The sequence below is a fragment of the Ceratina calcarata genome, unplaced genomic scaffold (genome assembly GCF_001652005.2).
Source record: "Ceratina calcarata isolate Rehan_Ccalc_2016 unplaced genomic scaffold, ASM165200v1 scaffold291.2, whole genome shotgun sequence".
Classification (NCBI taxonomy): Eukaryota; Metazoa; Arthropoda; class Insecta; order Hymenoptera; family Apidae; genus Ceratina; species Ceratina calcarata.
The window spans coordinates 104176-114377 of NW_017151492.1; positions in this window are offsets into that span (position 1 = coordinate 104176).

The window sequence follows — 10202 nt, forward strand, 5'->3', positions numbered from 1 at the left end:
GGGGGGGGGGACCGCGGGGAGGATCGATCGGTCGATTTTACGCGAACCCGGCCGGGGCGATAACGTTCCGGTCAGTTGGAACGGGAAGAAACGGGAACAGGAGGAGGCAGAAGGAAGGTGTAATCAGCTTAATGAATAGTCGCCACGCGTAATTACGGGTGCTTTCGAGGCGCACCGGAGCTTCCTCCAGGACTCGGGCACTCGACGAATTCTCGGATTGTCTCATCCGATAACGCATGCTATTAATTCTTCGTCAATCTGTTCTACACAAGTTTTTATTGTATATATGACATTTATCAATGGGAGGATTTCTTATCCTAGAACGATTGACGAAACTTACATTTCGGTGAGCTTGATTTGTGTTTTGGAGAAATTTCCAAATCTGATAGCATTAGATGTTTTTTTTGGTCATCAAGAATGATACTTAGAATAGTGGTTACATAGATTTGTATGTTGTGTGCGTGAGAACAGAGAAAGTCGATGTTTGAAAAAAGTTACAGACGTCTGTTGCAAGTATTTAACGTCATCGGACACGGAGAAAGTCGTTTAACGAATGTTGAGAATACTAGGACTGTTTGAATCTGGTAATGACTATTATGACTAACTATAGTTCAAAGTGTTCACCGTAGAGGCAATCTGAAATATTCGAACGGACTTGGAAAAGTTCGATTGTCCATAAAAGTTGACGGTCTGTTCGAATAAAATTTGCTCGACTCCGGTTTAAAGTTCCCAGCAGCCTCTTCCACGTGTATTACTGTATCACCGTTCGACTTACACAGCCGCTGGAACTCGTAGTAACACGGTCGAACACACTCGCGTTTAGAAGCCGGCTCCTTCGAGCTGTCCTAGAAGATATACTCGCTACCATTAACATTATTATGTGAGCCAGCGCTCGTCAGTGGGGATAAGTGAACGCGGCCGGCTTATTAAATTGCTGGTGTAACATTACGATTTACAGGGCAATAAGAGAGTTATCCAACCAGTGGCTCGGGAGTACACGCGCGTTAACGTTGCGTGTCTTTCCGCTGTAGGGTGTTGTGCGGCTTTGAAATTTCTTCGCCCCGGATCCCGTGCTCTCCCTCTGTCTCTGTCTAGCTTTCCGTTAATTCGAGTATCCATCGTTGAAAGCGACGCGAAGTAACGTTTAGATTAACGTAACACGATAGCATGGCGTCCGGCAATTCCTCGGTAAGACGATATTTGCGAATTAATTGCGATTAATGTTTGCAAGCTCGAAGGGCGGATTAGCCGGAATCTATACCCGGTTAACGAGCATCAATAATTGTACGAGGATGAATCGCATTTAATTAATGACGATATACCTTTATCGCAACAAACTTCCTGTTATGAAAAGAATGAGAGATACTCGCGAAACGGAATTTGCCTCGCGCTAACTCCAGAGCTGCCAAGGGACGAGATAAAAAGAGAGGACGTAAAAAGATTAGGATTCGAGTCGGTGGAGCCCCGGAGGGAGGTTGGTTTCAGTGACTGCGAGCAGCTCGTCTAAAAGGAGTCCTAGGCGGTTTATCGGTTGGTAGAGACCGAACAACGTAGCAATTATCAGCCATTCCTCGCAAATAGCTGATGGTTAGTGATAATTATCTGGCCGAGAACGCCACGCCATTGGGGCAGCATCGCGTACGAACGATCTCCTCATATACCGGGTGCCTAGAGCGAACGCGGCACTGCCCTCATCGTGTTCCTCGTCTCGTCCTCCTGCGTCTCCTCCTGCGTCGTCGCGCAGACTTTTATCGTTTTCTCTGTTTTTCCTCGAGATTATACGTGCTCTTGTCTCGCTCGAAATTGGCAGTAACGTTATGATAATTCATGCTGTTTCGCCGCGGAGAAGGAGATCGTTCCGAGGGCACCTGAAATCAGTGCTTGCACGGTTTTGCCCGCGAAGGAAAGTTTAGAGAGATCAACCTATCGTGACTAGTCCGGCGGAACTGTAATTTTAGCGAATCTGAAATGAGCACGTGTATTCGGTTGTTTTATAACACCTGTACACCTGTTACTATAATCAGAATTAAACAGCTGTTAGCTAGTCTAAAAATGTGAGATTATAAAAAGTTCCTTGCTCGAAGCTTTTCGGCCTACCTCGCGCGTCAAATTTGCGGTTACGTGTAAACAGTTTTCGAAATTAGTCGATGTTTCAAAATTTTGTTACCATCTATGTTTCCTCTTTGTGGTATCTCGCGTGCTATTTCAAAGCGATCCTCGTTGGAGGTGAAGTAGAAAATGCAAAATGGCTGGATAAAAGGGGTACAGGGTCGCTCGAGGTGGATCCCAGGGTGAACCGGGACAGCCGGTCGTTGCCACGGCAAATAAGCCTGACGAATACGTTCGAAGCAACAGTGTGTTAAGTACTGGCATTAGGATAATAAGGGTGCAAAGAGAGCGCGTTCGTCCTATCGGTGTCTAACTAAGCTGATCCGCACAGAAGTAGGTGCTCGCCTCGATCCACCCACTGGGATCTCTTCCTCGTTCGTCCTTGTTACGCCGATCTTCTCTCCTAGCCGCTAATCCTATGGTTCGCCATGAACCTGATAGCGTGTAGCCAAGCAATCAGTTCCGTTCACTTTTTCGAGAATTCTCTGTAGTGATCGGGAAGTACAGATTAAATTGGCGAAGAATTTATTAAACCGTCAATGCTCGTAAACGTAAGACAAGCTCCACGTGATTATAAACGTTTGAACGAACGAACGAGAGATCTGATTTATAAAATCTCAGAGATGCCCGAAGCATCCCTAGAAAACTGTCTTCCATTGCTCTACGTTCTCTACCGTGGAAGCGATTCGTGTGCACGCGGCTTAAGGAACCCAAAGAAGAGCTCCGCGTTGAAAGCGCAGATACGATCTGATCGGCCAAATTGTTTCGGATTGTTGGTTAATTGGGAGCTCGTTTTGGTCCTGCAGGATGAAACCGACGGAGAGGCACCGAAGGGAAAGAGAAAACACGTGCAAACGCCTCGCCCACCAACCCTATGGTGAACCAATAATCGAAGACTCGATATAGAAACCCGAGCTGGTGTTATCCAATCGTGGACCACGCAATCGATATGCTCCCGTATGGTAGAAAAAGCCGACGGGGGTGATGCACACGTAGCGCGTAGCGCGCGTGAGAAAAAAAATTGGGGGAGACGGTTGATATAAATCTGTTCGGTAAATACCGCCGTTTTTATCAGCGCGGGAAAAATATTGAGTCGGATTGATTCCCGTTTTTTTTACAGAGGCTCGTTCCATTTTCAGATTTATTGGCAGTAGAAACGACAGAGATGGCTCGCGGTAGTGCTTGCTATTCGTTGTAAGCGGAATTGCAACCTTTTTTATTCCGTCGACAATTTTGTACGGGTGATCCATGTATTAGATGCGTTATCTTTAAACGCATTACCTTCGGAACTTTAGCAGCGATCACGTTCTACAATCGTCAATTATTTATACTTTCATCCTAGCATAGTGTTTATTAAAAGAAAACGATAAATGCATCCACCTGTGGGAAATGAAATGGTGATACGGGTAGCACCGTTACATTATAATGGGGGCTTGTCACGCGTCATTTACTTCACGAGTTTACCATGTATTATTTAGCATCGTCTAGCTAGTCTGCGATGCGCCGTACAATCAATTTTCATATCAGACTAATTGTGATTATTAATAATGGATCGAGCAGGATGTTCTTAATGAATCAATTATCGGGTCATCTCGTGTGACACCGAGGGTCACACGCGATTCGCGGTACTTCGTCAATCCATCCATCTAGCCGTAGAATAATAGAACATATAAAATTGTAGAATTCTGATCGAAATCTATGAAGCTAGCCATTTCGCCATTTTCTTTCCATTCTTTCATACCGTTTTTAGAATTCATCTTTTGATTTAATGCAATGTAATTGTCCCGATCGTATCGGTTTGCTTGAACACGTGAGAGTGATTTAAAATTCCGATAGATTCGGTAGATTTGAATAAAATGTAACAGGCAACGGATGATTCATTTATTCCCGGTAGAATTCACGGACAGTTCTAACTACGTACAATACATATGCAGTTGCGTAAATTACTGTTGAACTTGATTTTTGCAAACGGTGTAATCGAACGAACAGGGGGGGCACACGTAAAAGAGGGTGATTATCCACGTTTAGGTTCGGTTTTACTACGATCGTTTATTTGAACGGCAGTAGGTACTGTTTAATTGGTTGATCGTATCTGGAAGAGCACGTGAGTCGTAAAAATAATTACAGATTAGATTTTACTGTACGGATATACGAGTTTTTTTTTTCTCCACGGTTCACGTCGCGTCGTTACGCGATATTTTTCAATAAACAGCTCCGACGTAGATGTTAATTATATCGGTTCGAAAATTCGAAGGAACGTTTATCAAACAAAATTTCATCGGGGCGATAAATCGCGGGCCGGGTTCACCAAAGGGGACGATAAATCTCTGGGGGATAATAAAAGCGTTTATGCATGGAATTCGTGCATGTGCTTTCGGGAAGGAAGCGACCCGCTTGTAACAAGATGCGGGCAATTATAATTATCGTTCGATATATGTGCACCTATCGCGGCACGGAGACGGTCGTCCGTATAACAGCTTGTCTTACACGTGTCCAGCAAGATAACGAGGCGAATCGGCTGGTAATTGTTCTTTGTCTTAATTGTTTCATCAGTGAGAATAATGGGGCGGCGTCACGCGCGTGAAACATCCACGCACGCATCGCTTCTTCGGCTTTGATTCAATTTTCCCGTAGGAACTCATTAGCGCAATTATAAAATAGGGAGTGGAAGATCATTTTTATCCGCTGACGCTTAAGCAAAAAGGTGAATTAAGTCAAACATATTGGAACCTATCAATCACACGAATCGGTCATCGTTATCGTCTCCGATAATTTTCCAGTTACTGGACTGTCGTTCTCTCGTCATCGGCGAGTAATTGGCTGCTAGTAGTTATTTCATTAGACGGAGCTGATCGAAACGATCCCGAGGAAGTAGAGAACCGTGACACCAATTAGCGTTCGTAATTGACTCTCGGTCGTTCGTTTTTCCTGGAATATCAGAAATATTCTATCGAGGAAAAAAGAGTAGGTAGGCGGATAAATAAAATACAAGCAAATTGTTACGATTTTGATGTCTTTAATGTCAACAACGTCTCAATATTCAGAAAATATTAAATGCATTCATTACACGTCTTGCCTTGTGCAAACAACGCGCGGGTGGTGTAAATTACCGAACGCTGTCATTATACCTCGCCTCACCCTTTGGGTGCAAAAATTTCACCGAACAACATATGACTTTCTCCATGGCTGAACATCGTTCACAATTATTCGTCAATTTTCTCCCATCGCCTCGGCGTGGCGAGATCTCGTCGACGCGATCCATCATCGATCGGCGATTACTCGCATGAAAATTCCCTGTCGCTCGTAGACGCGCGGATAGAGGCGTAGGAATATATCCGGCAATTTCCTCCCCGCGAGAAGAGGAGCGTGGGCCTCTCGCGAGTGCGCAAAAACGTGATCACCGTCGAAGATGGAAGGCGAGCAGGTTCGAGCACAAGCGCGTATGCGTGCGCGCTGCTCACCCTCTCTTTTCCACCCACCCTGACAACATAATCATCGGTTTTGACCCGCGTTAAAGCATAGTCAACCGGGCAGCCGGATCGCCGCGCCTAAAATGTGTGTTTAACGGACCCTGTCTTGTCTCGGGCCCTTTTAGAATCCCTCGCGTACGTACATACCTCGGCTCGCTCGAGTTACACCGTCATTATCGTTATTAGCCTAATGACGGGATATCGGGTAACGCTGTTGCGGAAAAAATTGCGACCGCGTTCGCGGCGTAGGTTTCGTTGGTTTTTCGGGAACTACTGGCGCGATCGATATCATTTATTGATCGTATTCTTTCGGTACTTCTGCATATGTTTTTATACATGTGAAAAGGGAACTTAAGGATGTATTGGCTATACAGTCAATCCCAAATGTTTGTGCACTTTAGAAACGCATTTTTTACAAAGAAATCAGACGTCGGAAGAACATTGCTAATAATAAACGACAAAAAAAAATTTTCGATTTTTCCGAGATTTTTCCAAGGGGTACCCCTTCAGATTTTGCGAAATTTTCGTTTTTCGCCAATAATTCCCAAACCGTTGAACATACGGGAAAATTGCATTAGATCTTTCTTGTAGAGGACGACGAGATCTACAATTTCCATGTAAAAATTTTTCGCTAGTGTCAATAGTTAACGAGTAATTTGGAAAAAACTGTTTTTTCGTTTTTCATCAATAACTCGTTAAATATTAATGCTAGCGAAAATTTTTTACATGGAAATTATAGATCTCGCCATCCTCTACAAGAAAGGTCCTATGCAATTTTCCCGTATCTCCAAGGGTTTAGGAGTTATTGAGGAAAAACGAAATTTTTTTCCAAAAGTTCACCGTTTCGACGGTGGAATGGTCGGATTTTGTCAACATCAATAAAATGTCAAATAATCATACGTAACTTGTTAAATATCGAAGTTAGAAGAGAAAAAACTTTTATTCGAAGCATTTTTCGCAATTTTGCCGCCGATTTATTTTTAATTATAGGAAATGCGTTTTTCTAAGGTACATAAACTTTTGGGATTGACTGAATTGACTTTGAGAAACTTTGGGATTTGTATAGCCAATACATCCTTAAGTAGGAATATGTTGCATCTTTTAAATGTTCGATTTAATTATGAAATGACAAAACGATTTTATTTTACAGCATCCGAGGTTTGTTTAGCTGACAAAAAGAAGTCACGGTATCGTATTATCGGGACGAGAGGACGTCGATAAATTACACGACGTAACGAGGAAATTGATAGTCCGATTATTATGGCTGGTCGGTCGGTAGCCAAAGAACCAATTTGCCGGCCGGCCAATCGACGGGCGTCGTCGTTCGATTAGGATTCAGCCGGCGTGGTCGCAGCGTTAATTTTCGCCGCTGCTCTTTACACGGCCGATAATCACGCTCGGTGCCAAAAATCAACTGTTTAATATTAATAGGCTCGATTAGATTAATCAAATTGCTCGCGACCGTCCATGCGCGCGGTGCTGCGTTGCAGCTCATAAATAATGCATCCCTCTACGTCCGAAGGGGTGTACATTCTGTCCCCGTGTCTTGTAGCATCTACCAGGTTGTTCAGTGTCACATGATTTGTAATTGAAAATGAATTATTTTCTGTGAAGAGTGGACGCCTATTTCGTTCTGGCCGGCTTTTCAGCCGCGTTGTTTTAATGTTTTAATGGGCTTCTCGTCTCTCCGTGAGAGTGATATCTCACGAGGTGGCAGGCGAATACCATCTTCGCGCATATTTTTCAAACACTCTCGTACAGGCGCGTAGAACACCTGAGACTCGCTCGCGGCTCGCCTGTGTGCGGGTTCTACGGATATTCCATACGATGCCGGAGGCCTGATAGAGTCGTCATGTGCCTCCGCGTAATCAGGGGCTCTCAGCTACGTTCACTTGTATTCCCGACTTTCAAATTTGACAAATTCTTGACTTCCCAGACTTCTTTCAATCGAGTCCTCAGAAGTATCGTTAATTATAAATTTCTATCCTTCTTTCAAATAAAATTCGCTGTTTGCGATTTTGAAGAAATCTTATGAAATTTGAAAATTCGAATTTTCTAATTCGAATCCCGGTGAATTCCTCTTGAGTATCAAGTAGTTTCTACGAACGAGAACGTGGGCAAGTCGGAACGGAACGAATCCGAGAGACAAGCCTGATAATCGCGGCGATACGCGGGCCGCGGGCCGCATGATGCATCGCGCGGCCGCTATCGCGACACGAGTTCCAGGAAGATTAGAGCAGCTAATTAATAAAGCGGGGTTATCCGCGTTACATCTTCACGGTATTAGCCGGCCGAATAGCCGCTTCACGGAATCCGATATCTCGAGGACCGATCGAGCTTTAATAAAGTTCTCTCTCCGCGCGGTGAACGCGCCGCGCTGTACCGCGGCCGTCTTCCAGGGAAAAAAAGAAACGGCGGAGAGGATGTCGGAATCTCTCGCTGGCAGAACGTGACCCACGGGGAACGGCGAAGGAACGCCGGCACGTCATGATTCGATGCTCGCGCTTCTTGATAAATGATTTCTGTAGCCCCGGAGAATTTTGGAAAGAGAACAATTGCTGAAGAATACCTTTGGTTACCTGTACTCACGGGAAACTGACATTGAGAATTTACATTAATTATTCGTACATCTATTTATCGCTAACTCGGTCAGATAAATAATAACACGCATAGTACTTTTTATTTCCTTGGTTTAATAAAAAAACTAATAATATGTACACTTCTTGTTGGGTTTTATGTGACGCTTGTTATTAACGCTACTTTGTATAGAACAATATGCAATTATTATTAGATTGAAAAACTTGTTTATAAGTGCAATTAGTAGGCTTATTACACGGGAATTAAGTAGGATTCCTGTTTCTTTATAGGCAGTTTATCTTATAAACGAACGACCTTATCCTGGCATCAACTGATAAGCATAACAGATATCGTACTTGGGTGCTTTTTAATTATTCATGCGGGACAGCCGTGAATATATTCTTGCTCGAGTTTAGCTCGCTACGTCCATCGATCTCGAAGCCGAGGGCAGTGCCGTCTATTTGAGAAAATCGCCGATACCCTTTCGAAACTCTCCGCACGAGAAACAGTGAGAGAGAGAGAGGGGCAGCGACGGAGGGAAGGAGTGACGGTAAAAGAATGAATCAAACCTTTCGATCAGCTATAATTTATTCGACATTTTGTAATTTAAATGGCTAGCACGTGTAATTTAAACATCCCCACCAGAGTCCACCTTCCCTTGTAAACTCCGCTTAAATGATTAAAAATTAATGAACCACTTTAACTCGTACGGTGAAGGGAATTGTTACAATGTCTCTGTTAATTGAAACCCCGTTTAAGAGGCCGTTGAAAAATCGATATCTCGTGCGGATAATTGAGGGAACAAATTTGTTGAGCGTGTAACCGGCGTTTGTTTCAAGCAGTTTAATGCCAGAGACACGGGAACTGGTTTGTCCAGCCGGCACGAAATTGCACGTCGATTTTGCAACAAAGAATCGTTTCCTATTTAAATCGACGACGAATCCGGCGAGCGGGGATCGATCGAGCCGACAATCTCCAGCGCAAACACTAAATTCACCCCTGCAAATCCGGCCCGCTAGCTCGCTCGCGCGAATCCAAAAGAATGGATCGGTTGATTCTCGCGCGCCACTCATACTTAATGTATCAATCATCGCGGCCAATTCGAATGGCTCGATCGAAGAGAGCCGGCCGTCATTAAAATTCATTTGCCGACGATTCAACGGTCGCTTCTTCTTTCTCGCGGCCGGACGAAAGATTTTTCCCGGTCGCTAATCGTCGAGCGAGCGCGCGCGCGCGCGCTCGCGCTCGCCTGTAAAGTGGCGGGGCTCGCGCCTCTCCTTGTGGCACAATGGATCTCGGAGGATGATTAATGACGATCCTGGAACGTTAATGAGGCGATGACTCGGCCCGACTTCGCTAACCGTTCCCCCGAAGAAGCCACGATTTTTCTGCTGGTCCCGCGACGCCACGCTTGTGACATCCAATGAAGCAAGATCCTCCTCTGAAAGCCTAGCGTATATACGATTTCCCTCTGGTTAGACGATCGATTGAATCGGCTTGGGAATAAAGCGGAGATTAGCTCGAACACTTTTACTGGTTCATCCATATTAAACGATTCATACGTACGACCGGAAGTGGCACTATACCGTCACGAAAGAGACTGTTCAAGATCGTTGATCAGTCGGTTGAAAGGATCCACCCCACGGGGACTACCCCTTATCGGCAACCCCTTGGAGTTAATACTGTCATCTGCATACAATGAAGACGTGATTCTTGGAACGTTGCGGCGTTTAGAATGCAGCTCGACTCGTGGACCCGGGTGACTCGGCCGGATTCGTGGCTACCAGGGCCGTGCCCGCGGGGGGCAAATTAAGTTGTGATTATCTGTCGATGCGATTTAGCCGACAGTGCTGTGTGTCTCAGGAATCGTTCCATGGGCCACGAACGAACTTCTTACGAGGGCGAACCTCTAGAAGAGAGACGAAACAGGGACGAGCGAGGAAGACGTGCTCGTAGGAGCGGACAGAGCCAAGGAAGGAGGAGAACGAACGGACGAACGAAGAAGGAGCAGCCAGAGATGAGGCAGAGCCGTATGGTCAGAAGGAG